The sequence below is a fragment of the Dasypus novemcinctus genome, chromosome 9 (genome assembly GCF_030445035.2).
Source record: "Dasypus novemcinctus isolate mDasNov1 chromosome 9, mDasNov1.1.hap2, whole genome shotgun sequence".
NCBI lineage: Eukaryota > Metazoa > Chordata > Mammalia > Cingulata > Dasypodidae > Dasypus > Dasypus novemcinctus.
Window position 1 is genome coordinate 119,255,108 of NC_080681.1, and position 18,567 is coordinate 119,273,674.

The 18,567-nt window shown below is 50.1% G+C and overlaps 1 protein-coding gene and 1 long non-coding RNA gene across 3 annotated transcripts in view; one reads left to right on the top strand and one right to left on the bottom strand.

Moving 5' to 3' along the window:
- The window catches only part of KAZN (kazrin, periplakin interacting protein), a 1,179,259-nt gene that overhangs the window by 202,097 nt on the left and 958,595 nt on the right, over positions 1–18,567 (bottom strand). The gene's annotated exons all lie outside the window — the stretch shown is intronic.
- On the top strand, positions 6,827–10,546 carry LOC111766534 (uncharacterized). The gene is made up of 3 exons (XR_002798563.2): positions 6,827–7,122; positions 9,045–9,098; positions 9,482–10,546. It is a non-coding gene; the product is annotated as an uncharacterized lncRNA (long non-coding RNA).

Sequence of the window (18,567 nt, forward strand, 5' to 3'; positions counted from 1 at the left end):
TGCAGGCCTGGTGGGCATTTCTCCAACCGGCACTTGCAACTTGGTCCCATTTCATAGGCAGCAGCCAGAAGAGCCAGCAGCTGTATACTCAGAGAGCATTTCCTGCCCCAAAGAGAACAGACGGCTTTTGGGCCAGTAGCATGTGAAGGAAGAGGCACTTATCCCAGATGGGTGGAAAACAACTCAGTTTGCACTTGGTGGAGAGACTTGAGCAGCAACCTCTCCAGCAGGGAATCCTCCATGCAGCATGCAGCCCTGTCTATTCTAGGGCCTGGCGTGGGTGCAGATGTCTGCATGAGAAACATGCAAAGGAATGTTGCACATCCTGCAAGCCAACCTCCGTGCGTCACCGCAGGGCGTCCTTGTTTGAAACTGGGTGGCAAAGCCGGGCTTGTGGCCAGAACCCAGCATGGCAGTGGCCATTTATTAAGCACCCGCCACAAGGCAGGACTTTATATGCCTCTACCTCCTCTAATTTGCAAGCCAAGCCCTCTCAAATGGGTCACTTCTGATGCCCATTTTACGATTGAGGAAAATCGAGGCACACGGAGGACCCAGTTTCCATAAGGCCACATGGCCAGGGAGTGGCTGAGCTGTTTGGACCCTAGGTCTCCTGACTCCAGAGACTGGGAGGGCCCCTAACAATTTTGTTATGCTGGTTAACCAGTCCAACTAGCTAACCACCCACCCACCCAACGAACCAGTCGACCGGCGAGCCTCCCTCTAGCACACACATTCTCTGGGTGCTACTGGGTGCCAGGCACTGGAAACAAGGGAGACGAAGACAAAATCCTGTCCTAAGGACCTAGTCTAGGGTGAAGGGAAACTGCTGGGAGCAGCCAGCCAGCATTTGTCGAGCAGCAGCTACAATCCATGTCACACACTCATACGGAGGTCTCTGGGTCAAGGCATGAAAGCAGGTGCTGAACTAGCCGCGCGCTTTAGCAGATCGCTGAACTTTCTGGGCTTCGGTTTTCTCTGGAACCTGGGACAATCCTGCTGCCTTCCTCATGGGGTTAAGTGGGTAAATCCGTGTCCTGAGGACAGTGTCTGACACAGAGGAAGCCTTCAATACGCATGGCCTATTAATGTTAGCTGGATGCAACTGTGGTGTTTAATGACTTTCATGCTTTAAAATGGGTTTTAAAACAGAGCGGCTTTTTACAAACCCTGGACCCAGGGATGGTGGAGAGTGTGGTGAGCTTGTCCTTCAGACACATGTCTGAAAAGAACCCCTGAAAAGAAACGACGCAGCAGAGCCCAGCCTCCCAGCTGGTAAACACCCTGGGAGAAAGAGTCCTGAACAAGCCCTGGGCCCTCTGGGCGCCGCCTGGCAAAACCTGCCCCTCCAGCCAGGCAGGGACAACCCAGGGCAGACAGGAGCCTCGTGAGCAGGGGGACTAGGCTGCCTGCCCAGCTGTCAGGCCGAGCGTGCCCCCCGAAGGGCTGGGACATTAGGCGGATCTGCGCCAGGGTACGGTGCTAAAAACAAGACCAGCCACTTTCCTTAAAAAACACAACCTAGATCTTTAAACAATTTTTTTAAAAATTTTTTATGTTTTAGACACCCAGGGCTGGGGATTGAACCCAGGACCTCGTATGTGGGAAGCTGGTGCTCAACCACTGAGCCACATCGGCTCTCCGAGTTGGTTTTTTCATTTGTTTGTTTGTTTTTTGTTTTTAGGAGGCACTGGAAACTGAACCCAGGACCTCCCATGTGGGAGGCAGGCGCTCAACTGCTTGAGTCACTCCCCAGACTGCATCTTGTGTTTAACTTAGCAAGGGTGGAGAGGATGTCAGCATGTTGTTTGTTTGTCTTCTTTTTCTTGCTTTTCCTATACCTAGCATCCTTTGTGGATCCCCAGAGACCCCAGCAGAAGAAAGGGGGAGGGGAGGAGCAAAAGAAGTTTATACGGTATGTGTCGAGGAGAGCAGCCACCTCCTTTTTATACACCACATGCCCCTTAGAAAGGACACGTCCTGCTCTCAGGGCCTGCCTGTCCCCGCCCCTCATTCCTGGTGGGTGGTTCTGGCGGCATTCACTCCTCATGCTGAGCTTTGCACGAGAACTTCGGCCACCATTACACGGGCTTAATGATGCCATTTTCCAAAATTTCTGTAAAACTGGTAAAAGGACCTGTATTTTTCTGGCTCTAGCTGCATATTAGGCTCCCCTTGGAAATAACATGGAAGATAAAAAAAATTGCAGGTCTCAGGACTTCTGATTCTCCAGCCTAAAAGAATTGTGCCCATCAAAGCTGGTCCTAAATCCTTGTTTGTTCCTGCACCAGGAGTGTTTCAGATGCACGCACCTAACCCTGGGAGCACAGGCTTTCCACGTGTCTGCACCTTGCTTGGTCTCCACGTCCACAGGGTGCCCAGGGGATTCGGCCGCTTGCTTGTGCACACACACCTGTGTCGATTGTCTTCTTCAGGTGTATCAGCAGCAAGTGTCTGCTGCCGCTGGAGACCAGCGCTGCACTCCGGAGAGAGAGGATTCATGGGCTTTGAGGCCACGTCCCCACAACTCATCACGTCACTCTAATGTCCTCCAATAAATCGGCACCTGGCTCTGGGCTTCTGGGAGGCAGGTGGAGTGGAGCTCTTGCCACCTCATAGAGAAAGCAGCCGCCAGGAGAGCCGACTGAACACCCTTTGAACCTGGCGCTTGGAGCTTGGCCACTGGGCTGCCCGGGAGCTTCTGCCCCCACTGTGGGATGGGCTGTTCTCCCAGAGCGATCTGAGGGACCCACCCATTAGCCAATCTTCCACCTATCCCAGCTGCTCCACCCTGGTCTGAGCCAAGGACTCTATCATCCAGACTATCCTAAGAGTCTCCAGCTGGCCTCCCTGCCTCCCTTTTACTCTCTTTCAGTCCACGCGCCACCCAACAGCCAGACTCAGTGTCTAACAGTGTTAATCAGACCGCATGATTCCCCCCCCCCCGCCCCCCCGTGGCTTCCCATTGCTCTTCGGGTAGAATCTGAACCACTGTTCATGGCAAGCGGCATGATCTGGCCCCTGCCTCCCACACCGACTCATCCTTCCCCATTTTGGGCATCGTTCCCTCATCCGCACTGGCCTTCCGTGATCCCGTACTAAGGCAAGTTGCTTCCCAGCTCAGGGCCTTGTCACTTGCTGTACCTTCTGCCTGGAGTGTCTTCCCCTCTCCAGGGGTGAGGTAGGTGGCCCCCATCTCTTTCCGGGTTTTCTTTTTGTAACAACACTTACGCATAGTGGGGATCATTTGTTGAATGTCCACTGGTTGTCTTCCTTCACCAGACAGTGAGCTCCCTGAGGACAGGGGCCGCCTCTGCTTTGTCACCACTGAATCCTGGCCCCAGGGACATTGCCTGGCACAGGGTAGGTGCTTAGTTATTTTTTGAACAAGTAGATCTATGGAAAGACAGTTCTTGCAGCATATCCAAGTGGGCCCTGTATCCAGCCTTGGGGTCACGGCCCTCTAGGCATGGAGACTTCCTTCCCTGGACCAACCAGGCCAGCATCCCTCTGCTCCTGGTGATTTCCTATGTCCAGACAACGTACGAAGGACAGATGCCATCATAGTAGCAGCTGCACTCACTGGCTGGGTACTTCCTGTGGACCAGGTCTAGTGCCTAACCCTTTGCAGTAGTTATTGCTACTGTGCCCATTTTATGGATGGGGAAACAGAGATGCTTGCTGGGTTCAAGTCATACAAAAGGGCTGAGCTGACTGCAGAGCTGGGGTTCGTACCCTTCTCCCCACGGGCATCTATAAAGTCCTGGACACCTCTTTGGGGAGCTCAAAGCAGGGCCAGGGGAGGTCACGACGGCCACCTAATAAGCAGGTCTGTGTCGGGGATGGGACACCTGCCCTGGCTTCTCTGAAGTGGCTCCAACCTCTTGGCTTCCACTACATCTTCACAAACCCCCTGCTCCTGGGGGAGCTCCAAGGTACAGCCCTCAGGGCGGGCAGCCAAGAGCGACCCCCAGGGCACGCAGGTCCCCGGGGCTGCGGCTCCGGCTACCCCAGGCCTTCCTGAGGAGCTTGGCCCAAGTCCCACGGGCCTGCTTTGGAAACTGCCACTGGGCCGGAGCGGGGGAGGAAGAATGTGGGAAGAAAGACATTACTCTGGAGGATGGAGGGGGCGGGCAGGAAGGCAGGATTAGGGTCTGGTTTTATCGACAGAGGGGAGAGGTTCTTAGGAACCTGCCACGCAGAATGCCCAGGGCGGAAACGAGGGCTGGAAGGGATGGCACTTTGTAAGACGGCTGCTCGCACGTCCTGGGGGACAGGGGAACTTACAGGGGCCCAGCAGGAGGGGCGGTGGGGGCAGGGGAGAGGGGAGGATATGGGGGAAGGAGGGGAGGTAGGGAGAAGGGAGGAGAAAAGGGGCAGGAGGGGAGTGGAGGGGAAAGAGCAGAGGGGAGGGGAGCAGGGAGGACCCTGCTGGCTGCCTACAAAAAGACGTGGGCACCTGGCTGCCAGCGGGGGTCACAGAGACCACCAGCACATGCTCTTTCTGGAAGCCCCTTGGCTGGGCTGGGCTCCCCGCAGTCTGGGTGCCTTTCCTCTCAGGGCCCCCAGAGTCCAGCTGTCCTGGCTGAGACCAGCCTGCTGGATCTCGCCACCCCCACCCTCCCCTCCAACCACCCGGAGCCCCCCTGGGGCACACTAGGGGATGGATTAGGATCCAACTTGGAGCCTCTCAAGGATGGCCCCGGCCAGGGTGGCTGGGATGGGCCTGGCTGCCCCCTTTGAACAGGGGCAAACCCTTCCCCCAGAGGCAGAGTCTACAGCCCCTGCTCAGAAGCACCAGCTTTATGGGTTCTTAACCAAGGAACTGAGGCCTTGCATGGCTGAAAGAGCCCTGGTTTGGGGACAAGAGAGCTCAGGGTTTGAATCCTGGCTTCACGATTTGCCGGCTCTGGGATCTTGGCCAAAACCCTGCATTTCTCTGGCTTTGGCTCCTTAGGACACCCACACCTACCTACCCTAAGGATAGAAAGCCACGTAACAGAAGACACAGACCAAGGGTCCAGCACAGGCTTGGCACATCACAGGTGCTTGCCATCCACTTAGGCTTCTCCTCCTTGCCTCCCCAGTCTCACATTTGGGACAAAGAGCGAGGGCCTGGGACCTCACGTCCTTCCTCACCTCCCAACCCAAGTTGCTAGGCCTCAGCGTCTCACCCCTTCACCTTCAACCCCGGAAGAAGGCTTTGACCCGTATCGGTCTGGAGGCTGGCACGCACACGCGGGGCTGCAGGGAGGGGCGAGGCTTTGCACAAGGGCCTGTTGATGCCCACCATCTGCACCTGCCTCCCTACTGTGTGTGCGTGTTTGCACACCCGTGTGACACACGAACAGCGCCAGATGCTCCCTCTAAGCTGGGGGTGCTGAATTGGCCTGAAATCTCTCGCTGCTTCTTCCAAATCACCAAAGTCCCCTTTGCTCCCCCTTGTCCCGCTCTGACTTCCCCATGCTACTCGGTTCTCGGCTTCCTGTCCCCGATCCCCATCTGCTGACCAGATGCTGACACCGACTGTTCCTTTGGACAGATGCTTTGCTCTGGCCTCCTTGTCGCTGGGCCGCATCTCACTCTAACCGCATGGCCTCTCGGGAGAGAGGGTCCCAGCTCTGCCTTTGTCAGGGACCGTCGATAGATCTGAGGCCTGTCCTGATCCTGGCCGTGCTGACCAGGACTCTGCCTCTCCTTCTGAGCAGGGAGACTGGCTCGAGTTTGACGGCTTTGTTTTTTCTTGGCCTCTGTTGATGGCTGCCCCCACCTTCCTGCCCGTGGCAATTACCACGACGTCACTCTGCTTGCAGAGAGGAACACTGCGGATGGTGCAGAAAGAATGGCCTCATAGGATGCGTGTGGGTGGTAGGGACCCTGAGGGAAGGAACCGAGGAGTCAGTTCATCTAGGTAATGGATTGTCACCTACGCCTCTGCTCACCTGAGGGTCTTTGCCCATCCCCAGGTGCCATTTCTGAAGTGCCATGTCAGATGCTTTATTTCCATAGTCTCGGTTCCCTCTCAGAAATTCTATGCGTATCTCTGTGCACTGGATGGTGTAGGGTCCCCTCAATTCCTGTTGCACTGCCTCCCGAGCTTGGTGTGGTTTGTGGAGTTTGACTCCAGCCCGTCCAGGGGTGACCTGGCTAGTTCAAGCAAGTGGTTATCAAAGTGTGGCTGGGATGGGGACTGCTGGGTATCCCCAAGGCTCTTTCAGGAGGTCCGTGAGCTCTCCTTTTCCTAAGCACACGCCCCGTGCTTTCCTAAGCACGCGCCTCCTTCTCAGACCACGACAAACATATCCCTACGGCCTGGCTGCAAGGCAGGTGGGAGTATCCTGCTGTCTTCTGTTAAGCCAGACTTTAAAGAGATTTTTTAAAGTGTAAAATAATGCCAGTCTTCTTTCTAACTTTTTTTTTTCTTTTGGAAAATAGAGCATTTATTCATAAAATGTGTTATTTATATAGCATGTGTTTTTTATTATTTTAAAAATGTATTCATCTAATAGATGGTTAATTTTTTTCAGTTTTAATATATAAAAGGGTAAATATTGATAGGTATGTCCATAGGTTGTTGGGAGTTTTTAATTTTTAAAAGCTTCAAGAGGACCTGAGAACTGCTGGTTTAAGCCAATCAGGGCACCTCATAACCCCTGATGATGATTGGTTCAGGAGTCTAGGCCTAAGCCAATCGGCATGTGGCATTCCTTTGCAGCCAGCTATTGGTGTGGGAATGGGCATGTGACCCAATTTGGACCAATGAGATGGGTGGAGCAGTTTGCTGTGAGCTGCTGGGAAAGCTCTCCCTGACTCTGGCTTACAGGAAACAATCCTTCCCTTTCTCTGAAGTTCTTGTGACCAGATGTGCCAAAACTTCCGCAGCGGTCTCCCCTCTGGCCCGAGGGTGGAGCTGACTCACAGAGGTGGGTAGAGCCGAGAGAACCACCGAGAAAGTAGACAGAGCCCCGGGATTAGGCCAACCATATCTTCAAATATAGTTTCATGGCTGGATAATCATCTTTATTTTTCATGCTTGTTGGAGTTGTGTGTTTAGTACTTACAGATGAAGGCATTCGCTGCACTCCATTTACAGATGAGGAAACTGAGGCCCGGAGAGGTTAGGTGAGTGCTAGTAAGTGGCAGAGGCAGAATCCAAATCTAGGTAATTTTTGCATCCTAAACCTTTCTTTTTTCCACCATATTGTATTAACTCCCATGAAAGTTAATTTCTTGCCTTTGTCTAGAATGTAGCTCACCAGGTAACATCATTGGGTGGGGTTGCAGGAAGCTACGCACTCTCAGATACTCAGGAGTGCCTCCCGGAGTCCCTTTTGGAAAGCATTCCTGACTTCCCCAGATCCCAGTGGTCTCTCAGTCCTTCAGGCCTTGAGAGTTTCTCTCCATCATTCACCTGCCAGTTTCTTCATCCTTACTGATTACCCACCCCAATTCCACTCCCTTGCCAACCGTCCTCAACTGCCCTGTGCATTCACCTCCTTCCTTCTCTTTAAAGAAGATGTCTTTCTTCTCATTTGCATTTACTGTCCCTTGCCTGGCAATTCCTTTATTCCATATCCTTGCCTGGCCAGCTTTTTTCTTGTCACTCAGCATTCAGCTCAAATGTCACCTCCTCCAAGAGGCCCTCCTGACTACCTAAACCAGAGCAGCCTCCCCTGCTTCCCCACATCATTTGCTTTTGTTCTCTGGCCTTGGGTGCTCAGGACTGAGCTAACCGTACTCCTCTGGTGGACCAGTGAAGGGCTGTGGCAGTGGTCCAGGCCAGAGAGCATGGTGGGTTGGACCAGGGAGAGAACAGAAGCTTTCTGATGCTGGGAGGCAGATCATGGCTTGTGTGCATCTTTTCTAGAACTTAACACAGGCAAAAGGGTCGAAGAGGCTTAGGAAGTGGAGTCTGGAGGAAATCCCAGAGGCCCCTTGGCAGGCCCCCTGAGGAAGAAGGCTGAGGGATGGATTGTGGGGGCTCCAGGAACTGAGACTGGAGATGGGATCGGATCTGTATTAATGAGATGACCTGCTGAGCTGGCAGCTTTGCTAATTAGGCTGCGACAGCTCCAGACCAGCCAAGGAAAGCCAAGGAGAGTGCCAAGGAAAGCGTTGCTTATGCTAATCCACGGTGGTCTGCACTTCCTGGCTGGCAGAGCAGCCTAGAGCCTGGAGCCTGTGCCCAGCTTGCAGGGCCTGGCATGGCAAAGCCTGGGAGGACCAGGCTGGGAAAAGCTGAAGACAGCGCCCAGGCTGCAGCCTAGATTCTGGGGCCACCTGTTGCCCCAACCTAGGAAGAAAGAGGCATGGAGGATGGGCTAGGCCACCAGTGAGGTAGGGAGACCTTGGACGCTGTGCGCACTGTGCCTCATGGGTAAGTCAGCCCCAGTCTCCTTGGGCTGGGGGACAGCTTCTGGGGGCAGCCAAGTCACAAGGATGGCAGGACAAGCCACCTCAACCCCAGCAGGATGAGAGAGCTGCACTTACCAGTCTATGTTATAGCTGGGAATATTCTAGTTGATTTCCCTATTGCCAAATGATAGCAAAGGATCCCAGACCCTGGAGAAATTCATGCATGTGCTTATTCACTCATTCATTCAGCATCTGCTATGTGCCCAATGCAGAGATGAATGACACCAACCCTGCCATCAAGAAGTTTAGAGTCCAGCAAGGGCCACAGACCAGAAACTAAGAGATAGCACAATTAGTTAAGCCCAAGCTGCACTGAGGAACCTGACTCAGACTGGGAGGCCAGGAAAGTCCCAGAAGGAGGTGATGCTGGACCTGAGCTAGGAAGGATGAGTAACATCAATGGCTAACGTTTACAGAGCAAATGCTACATGCCATGCAACGCTCTCTGCCCTTGAACTCACTAACCCTATTCCCCGAATCCCTGTCTTATTTCCATGTGAGAGCTCCTGTCCCCCCACTTAGTGAGTTTCTACCCTGCTTCACCCAGGCTCACAAGCCTGAAACCAGGGGGGTCACTCTTCCCAGTGACCCCACACAGTGGTGACTAGTACTCTTTCCCCATTTTACAGATGAGGAAACCAAAGCACAACGAGGTGAAGAAACTTCCCTGACTTCCCCAGCTGGTAAGAAGCAGGCTGGGGAACAGGGGCGTGCCAGGTGCTCAAGGAGGAGAAAGCTTCCTGAGAAGGGGGAGAACCGGATGTGAGAGCACGGAGGGTGAAGCAGCAGGAGCGGCCAAAGCTGGGCCGGGGAAGGAGAGCTGGGGGCGGAGGGACCAGCAGGTTTACAGTGTCCCCACCGGCTGCTAATGCTGTGAGTGGCAGCAGCCTGGGGTGTGGCGGGTCAGAGAAGAGTGCCCAGCAACGGTCTCTTGAAAGCTGCCGCCCTCGGGCGTGACTGCTGCTGAGTGGCGCTCTTCCACAGCCCTGCAGCACCTCCCTTGTGGCTGGCGCTGGCACTGGGCTCCGGCTGCCGCATCGGTATTTCCCGTGTGTCGTCGTTTCAGCTGAAAAATGAACTTGTCGTTTGCCCAAGTTTTGAGACACTCCAGGAGTCAAGGTTGCCTGCTCCCAAGCTGGTTTGGAGTCAGAGGGGGCCTCCCTCTGTGAAAGGGACTTCTCAAACCACTCTTGCACGTAAACACAGCCTTTTGGGGGATAGATCTGTCCTGTGCACTCTAAGTGCTGACCCTCTCCAGCTTCCAGCAACTGGAGTCTTGGGCCAAGTGTGATTAAAAAAAAAAAACACTCTGGATACCAAATGATCAGAAACAATTTTTCATTTCTGTATTTTCCCAGCCTACTGTCCGTCAGGTATCAAAAGTGACCGGGGCTTGGGGATGGACAGAGGATCTGGGGGGAGGCAGGGTGGGGGTCTTCTCCCCTTCGCTGAATTACCGTCCAGTCACCTTTCAGCAGTCAGCGAGGGCTTTGCCTCCTGGCATCCCCCACTCCCCTGAGAGGTCAAAGGACCCTTTTCTCCCTGCTGTGTAGCTCTTGTCCCAGAGGCTGTTTCTATTTGTGGTGGTTGTTTTAATGATTATCTTCTTATAATGGTGTCTCCTGTAGACTGTCAGCCTCTTTAGGGTAGAGACCAGGTCTAGTTTTGTTCATCCTTGTATTCCCAGGGCCCAGAATTGTGCCTGGCATATAATGTGCTCTCATAAATATTTGTGGAAAGAATGCAAGCATGAGAATAATCTTGGGAGATTTGGGAATCCTTCTTTCCTTCTCGAAACTTCTCCTGTGTGCGTGCTGGTGATACACGATGAGTCAGATGGCTGAGCCTGCAGGAAGCCCCCACGGCCAGAGGGAAGAAGCTTTCTGAGTTCATCCACCCAAATCTGAGGACAAGGGACAGATCCTACTAACCCTCTGCTACAGGCCAGTGATGACGCAGACGGCGGTGTTTTCAAAGCCTGCTTTGGAGACATATTCTGTGCTTACCTTGCAAACCCTCTAGCATCTCCCCTTCACCCTGTCCCTTGCAGATATGACAGTAAAAGCCTGCAGGTGGGCTCCTGGGGATGGAGGCGAGGCCCTGGGGGGGTCTTTCCTGGGGTTAAGGCCCTCAATCCAGGGGTTGTAGGTGGGAGAGAGCGAGGAGGGGGAGAGAGAGATGGGTCTAAAAACCAAAAGCTGCTTCCCATGCCGAGGGCGCAGGGAGGGCATCCTAGGACTCTGGTCATCAGAGGTGGCCCAGAGGCAAGCCCGGGGCAAGGACTGAAAACTTGTTTGCCAAGAGTGTTTTCCGGGAGAATTTAGTGCTTTTGGCAGGTTCTGACTGGGCTCCCTGGGGACCTCACGGCTCCATTTAGGCTCGGAAGGAGGAGACAGATGACAGCAGCTTCTTGGTGTCTGGACAGATCAGAGGGAAGTCAGAGGCCAAAGGCAGCAGGTGGGGGAGGGGGCCCTGCATGTCAGACTCTCCTCACCTCTCCCAGTCACTCCCGGTCATGCCCCCAGGCTGCTCATGCCACCCCCCACAGCAACCAGGGAAAGAGATTGTTTTCTCATTTCAGTAGTAGTATCTGCTCACTGAATAATATTCAAACAAGGCAGAAAGTAGAAAGACAAAAGTATAATTTGTCCATAAAAATCCCACTGCCCTTGCTAATACTTGTTTTTTCTTCCTCTTAAGAGAAACATGTATTATAGATTTCCCAGCCATCAGTATAAAACATGCTATTTTGCTTTTAAAAAAAAGTTTTTAAATTAAATTTAAAAAAATTAAAAATTCAGCAGTATTCCATGGACATTTTCCCATGTAAATATATATTTCCTATGTAAATACACACACACCCCCAAGTGTAAACCAGTGGATTTTAATTTGCCGCTTGCAGAAGAACTAGGAAGCTTGTTAAAATACAGATTCCTGGGCCTCACTGGAGACTCATTGGTGACTCATGTGGGGTCTGGAAATTTTTGATTGAAAAAGCCCCCAAGATGACTCCAAATACAACCTCCTCGTTCAAGAGCCCTGACCTGGAAGATGCTTTTAAAAATACCCTTCGACGTATCTTTTAGAAGATAGGCAGAAGGCAAAAAGATTTAAATTTGATATTAGCAATTTAAAATTTTTTTCACTTTTAGGAAGTATCATGTTTTAGGAGATTCACTGTCTTTGTCTTACACTTTCTGTGACACAAACATTGTCCTGCTAGTGGGGGCTGGGGCCATGTGCTACACTCAGGCAATGGAGAAAGATCCAGTGACACAGGCAAAGTTGAACTTCATATGTCAGGAAAAGGGGCTTCACACAGAACTCAAATTCTATCCCCAGAGTGATACAGTAAGGACTTCTTGCTCAATCTTCCATTAAGGAGAAATTTCAATTGCTCAGATCAGCCAGTTCCTGGAGCATTCCAAACTCAGACTTGCAGAGCTGGAAAATGAAAGGTGATTATTAGGCAAGTTCTGAGAAGTGCCCCTGTGGATTCCTGAGGCTTCTCAGACTGGATTGGGACTCTGATGTTTGGGCTTCCACCTAATTCTTCCAGGCTGGGAGATCACATACAACCCCATCACAACTGTCGATAAGAGGCCAACGTCGGCTCTCACTTACAAGGTATTTCTTTTCATTGATGTTACTACCACAATAGTCTGGTAGTTGCCACATTTTATCATGAAAGACAGGGGTTGACAAAGTTTCCCCTGTAAAGAGCCAGATATTTTGGGGCTGGGGCCCAGAGAGCCTCTGCTGCAAGTACTCAGTTCTGCCTTCGTAGCACCATAGCAGCCACAGACAACACGGAATGAACGAACTGGGCTGTGTTTCAAGAAAACTTTATTTAAGGACACTGAAATGTGCATTTCACATTATTTTCACGTATCATGAACAATTACTCTTTTGATTTTTTCTCACCATTTGAAAATGTAAAAACCAGTCTTGGCTTGTGGCCCTAATTTGCTGACTCCTGGTATAAGAGAAACCTGGGCACTCCTTAAAAAAGGAAGGAAGGGTGCAGGGACAGGCGTCCCCCAAATCAGAGCTATCCCCCAAAGGGCAGCTCTATTCTGTCAGTACACTCCAGACCACCCCAGGCCTGGAAGCTGTCTCAGATTGGGTTCCTCCCCCAAGCAGACCCCGACACAAGGATGTGAGTGCGAGGAGTTTATCTGGGATTTGGGCGTGGGAAGCATGTGGGAGAGTGAAGAAGTGAGATAGGGTGGACCAACGAGTGGATTACTGCTGTGACAACTGGGGTGCAGCCTCTGGGGACCCTCTGAGAAGCTGTCAAACATGCCTCAGAACTGGAAGGGTGAAGAACCTGGGTACTAATCCCCCAACTCCCGGGCCTGAGGGTCGCTACCGAGGCGTTACCTCCCTGGCACTTCCCGACCTGTTTCAAGAGGGACCCAGGAAGCCCCTGGCACGGAGGGGAACGGCTGCAGAGGGCCTCTGGGGTGGCTGCAGCAGACACTCTGCACGCTGCCCGCCGGGGGCTCCAGTCCTGAGGCTCGGTGACGGTGACGGGGAGGCCCCGTTTAAACAGCCCTCCAGCCCACGCTTTGCCTTCATCCTCTACCTCAATCCTGAGCTTGCTTCCCTGACCCAGCACGCTCCAGGGTCCCCAACCTGTCCCCTTTCTGCTGCCTTCGGGCCCCGGGGAGCTTCTTCCTCGACATCCCCGCTGGCCCCTCCTCCCTCAAGAGGCACGGCTTGCACGGCTTCTCTGCGGCCCTGCCTGTGTCCGTGCTGGCTCCCGGCACTCCGAGCTTTGGAGGGTGCCCTGCAAGCTGCACCTCTGTGGGACTCCCCCATTCCCCGGGGACACACCCAGCTCAGGCTTTGTCCAGTAGGTGCTGCCATAGGGCATGGTCCCGGGGTCAGTTCTTCACTCAGCACCCACCTAACTGGTCACCACTTAACAACCTAATAGCCACTGCCTTTTTCCAGCACTGATGCTAGTGTCAGGCCTTGTGCTAAACGCTCTCGCCACGTCATCTATAATCCTTACAGCCATCCAGAGAGTGAGCTCAAATCATTCCCACTAACAGACAGGGTCACTCAGAGCCCAAGGTCATGAGGTTCATAACAGCAGAGCTGGGATTTAAACCCGCGCATGCCTATTTCCAAAGCCATGTTCTTTCTTAAATAAATACATGTAAGTTATGAAGTGTAACCATGAAAAAAACATCTGCGAGCCCAAGCAACTATACACCATTGTCTGCTTGCCTCTCCCTTCAGAGGTTCCTATTGTGATGGAATTTAGGGTTCACCAATCTTTTAAAAATACCTGATCTAATCAATATATATTTCAAAGAAAAGTCCAGGACCAGACTGCTTCACTGCTGAATTCCACCAAATATTTAGAGAAGAATTAACATTGCTTTTTCTCAAATTCTTCCAAAAAATGGAAGAGGAGGGATCACTTCCTGATTCATTCTAGGAGGCCAGGACTGTTCTAATATCAAAGCAAGATAAAGGCAGCACACACGCAAAAACTACAGACCAACATCCCTTATGAATATAGATGTAAAAATTCTCAACAAAATATTGGCAAACTGAATCCAATATCATATTAAAAGGATTATACACCATGACCAAGTAGGATTTATTCTAGAATGCAAGAGTGGGTCAACATAAGAAAATCAATCAGTGTGATACACCATCTTAATAGAATGAAGGAAAAGAAAACCACATGATCACCTCAATTGATACAGAAAAGGCATTTGACAAAATCTAAGATCTTTCCATAATAAAAACACTCAGAAAATGAGGAGTAGAACAGAACCCTCTCAACAAGATAAAGGACACTTGTGAAAAACTCACAGCAAACATCACACTCAGTGGTGAAAGAGTGAAAGATTTCCTCCTGAGGTCAGGAACAAGACAAGGATGCCTGCTCTCTCCACTGTTATAGGACATTGAACTGGAAGTTCTAACCAGAGCAATCAGGCAAGAGAAGGAAATAAGAAAAGGTATCTAAATTGGAAAAGAAGTTGAGCTATCCTTCTTTGCAGATGACATGATTCCATATGTAGAAAATCCCAAAGAATATGCAACAAAGCCACTAGAGCTGAGAAATTAATTCAGCCAAGTCACAGGGTACAAGAGAAACATGCAAAAATCAGTTGTGCTTCTATATACCAGTATTAGCAATCTGAAAAGGAAATTAAGGAAAGAAGTTCCACTTTCAATAGCACCTAAAAGAATAACCTTGGAACAAATTTAACCAATTAGGTAAAAGACTTGTACACTGAATACTATAAGACGTTGAAAGAAATTAAAGAAAATCTAAGTATATGGAAACTCATCCCATGTTCATGGGATGGTTTAATATTGCTAAGATAATAATACTACCACAAGCAATCTACAAATTGAATGCAATCCCCATCATTATTCCAGCAGCCTTATTTTATCAAAATGGGAAAGCCCATCCTCAAATTCATGTGGAATTGCACGGGACCCAGATTAGCCAATACAATCTTGAAAAAGAAGAACAAAGTTGGAGGACTTACAGTTCCTGATTTCAAAACTTACTACACAGCTACAGTAGTTAAGAGTGTAGTCCTGGCATAAGGATAGACCTACAGACCAATGGAAAAGAGTTGAGAGTTCAGAAATAAACTCCATACATCTATGGCCAGTTGATTTTTTATAAAGGTATCAAGTCCATTTAATGAGGAAAGAAGAGTCTCTTCAACAAATGCTGTTGAGTCTCTTCAACAAATTTTGCAATGGGAAATCCACATGCAAAAGAATGAATTTGGAGCCCTCCCTCTCACCATATATGGAAATAATTCAAAATGAATCAATGACCTAAATATAAGTGCTAATCCTAGACAACTCTTACAAGAAAATATAAGAAAATATCTTCAGGATCTTGTATTAGGCAATGGAAATTTAAAATTTCCACCAAAAGGACAGTCAACAAAAGACAAAAATAGATAAAATGGACTCCCTCAAATTTAAAAACGTTTGTGCATCAAAGGACATTACTCAGAAACATTCTGGGTAAAAACAACCCCTAGAAAAACAATCCCTAGAATGGGAGGAAATATTTGGAAACCATATATCTGAGAAGGGTTTAGTATCCAGAATATGTAAAGAACTCCTACAACGCAACAACAAAAAGACAAACAACCCAAGTGACTTGATAGCCATTTCTCCAAAAAAGATATACAAATGGCCAACAAGCACACAAAAAGATGCTCAACATCATCCAAACTATGAGATACCACTAGGATGACTATTATTAAAAAAACAAAAATAAAAACCACCAGAAAATAAATGTTGGCAAGGATGCAGAGAAATAGGAACCCTCATATATTGTTAGCAGGAAAGTAAAATGATGCAGCTTCTGTGGAAACAGTTTGGCAGTTGTCAGAAAGTTAAACATAGAATTACCACATAATGCAGCTATTCTACTTCTAGATAAATATGCCCCAAAGAAGTGAAAGCAGAGAACTTGAACAGGTATTTGTACACCAATGCTCACAGCAGCATTATTCACAATAGCCAAAAGGTAGAAACAATGGAAATGTCCATCAAGAGATGAACAGGTAACCAAAGTGTGGTACCCCAGTACAATGGAATATTATCAATAAAAAGACATAAAGGGAAGCAGATTTGGCCCAACAGATAGGGCGTCCGCCTACCACATGGGAGGTCCAAGGTTCAAACCCAGGGCCTCCTGACCTGTGTGGTGAGCTGGCCCATACACAGTGCTGATGTGTGCAAGAAGTGCTGTGCCACGCAGGGGTGTCCCTCGTGTAGGGGAGCCCCATGCACAAGGAGTGTGCCCTGTAAGGAGAGCTGCCCAGGGCGAAAAATGCGCAGCCTGCCCAGGAGTGGCGCCACGCACATGGAGAGCTGACGCAGCAAGATGACACAACAAAAAAGAGACACAGATTCCGGGTGCTGCTGACAAGAATACAAGCGGATGCAGAAGAACACACAGTGAATGGACACAGAGAGCAGACAACTGGGGGGCGGGGAAGGGAAGAGAAAGAAATAAAAAATAAATCTTAAAAAAAAAAAAAAGAAATGACGTTCTGATACACGGTACAACATGGATGAACCTTGAAGACATCATGTTGAGTGAAATAAGCCAGGCACGAAAGGACACATATTGTAAAATTTCCATTATATGAAATACCGAGAATACGCAAATCCATAGAGACACAAAGCAGAATAGTGGATACCAGGGGCTGGGAGGCGAGGGAATGGGGAGCTGTTGCCTAGTGGGTACGAGTTTCTGTCGGGGCCTGGAGACTCGCCAGTCTTGGGATCCCAGGGCTGGAAATGCCTGAAGGCATGTTGAAAGAAGTGCCAGCAGGGGAGGGGAGAATGTGCTGGAGACTCAAAGGAGAAGCAAGGGCAAGCGGAGGTGGAGACTTGTGTGGTTGGAGCCTCTGGGGCTGGAAGCCTGTGAAAGCCTTGCCCAGGTGCCTTGTCCACCAGGTGGCCATGCTGGAAATCGCAGGAGCCTCCCAGGTGGGTTAATTTCCCTTTCTCATTCAAGCAACAGTAGTGAGGAAGGACAAATGCTGCTGAGCAGTGATCTGTTCTCTGTTATCATGGAGAGAGGTGTCCAGGGAGAGGTTGGTTTTGTGCCACTTTCGGTCCTTGTCACTTTTCCCTCTTTCTCCTTTTTTATTTATTCTCAATGTTATCTAGGTCCCTTTAACTATTCCCATCTGCAGAGCAAACAGATCCCGCCCCCCCAACCCCCACACACCACAATGAAATCATAATGAGAGAGAGGAGCCCAAGAAATTAATCCATCCTAATGATAAAGATCATTATGGAGACAGAGAAGGAGGGGAAACAACACATTTCATTCTAATTAGGCCCGAAACCTCATTACTGGGAGCAGGGAAGGGAAGTGATCAAGCAGATGCACCCTGAAAAATGCTTCCTGCTGCTTCCCTAGGACAGTATGAGAAACACTACCACCAGGACGACAGTTCCCAAACTCGGGTTCCTTGTGGTAGTCTTGAGGGGGTGGGTAATTGTGGAGGAGGACTGCGAGCTCTTTCTCAAGAATTTGAAAACGGTTTAATGGAAGTCATTCTTTTACCCGCTGATAACCCTGCACAGACAGACAAACTAAAATGGCATGCTTCTTTGTTTGGGGCTGAAATTCCATCAGCCCAGCGGCAATGCTACTAGCTGTTCTGATTGGTTCTCATGTGGATAACATCGCAAGGAATTCTGGAATTACTGGCATCCTGGTATTCGTACTGCGCGGTGCCGCAGGTTCCTCCTGGGAATGCTAGCCATGTCTTTGTGCCATTGCACAGGGAGGAAAGGCTATTACTTAATAGTTTAGGGAAGCATTTTTTAAAACAGGTGGTTTATGGGGGCGTAAAATAATAAAGACGTCCTTGGCAGTTCAGGGCAAGAGGGGAGGAAAAGAGGCTAAGAGGGGAGGAAGGCGGAATTAGCATTTATTGGTCATCTACTAATGCCAAATTCTACCCTAAGTGCCGGAAAGAAATAGTTCATCTCATTTAATCCTCACAACCATGCTGGGAGGAGGCAGATGGGCTTCATTTAGTCATTCATTCGGCGGGTATTTATGAGCACCTGCTCGGAGCCAGGCATCGTTCTAAGTGTTGGAAATACAGCAGTGAACAAGACAGACAAGTGTCTGCCCTCCCAGAGCTTATTTATGTATTTCGTAAGTAAAGTAAGAAATTAGGTATCTGTAATCAGTGGATTTCAACCAGGGGTGATTCTGCCCCCAGGGACATTTGGCAATGTCGGGAGACTATCTGCTGTCCTGGGGGTGGTGTTACAGGCACCTTGTAGGAGAGGGCAGGGAGGCTGCTAACACCCAGCACACTGGACGGTCCCCGCCACAAAGGGTGACCTGGCCCCAAATGTCCATAGTGCCAATGCTGAGAAACCACACACACACACACACAAAACCGCACACCCCCCCTCAGGCAGTGAAGAATGGCTGGGGGAGGGGGTTTTTGAGAGAGGATCCTTGATCACCTGCTATGGCGAAAAACGGGGCCAAAGGGCTAGGGCTGTGAAGAAAAGAGACTTAGTGCCTGCTCCATTTCAGTGCAAAAGACAGGCATTCAGCAAATCGGCACGTGCATAAATATGTAACGACCGTTTTTTATGAAGGAA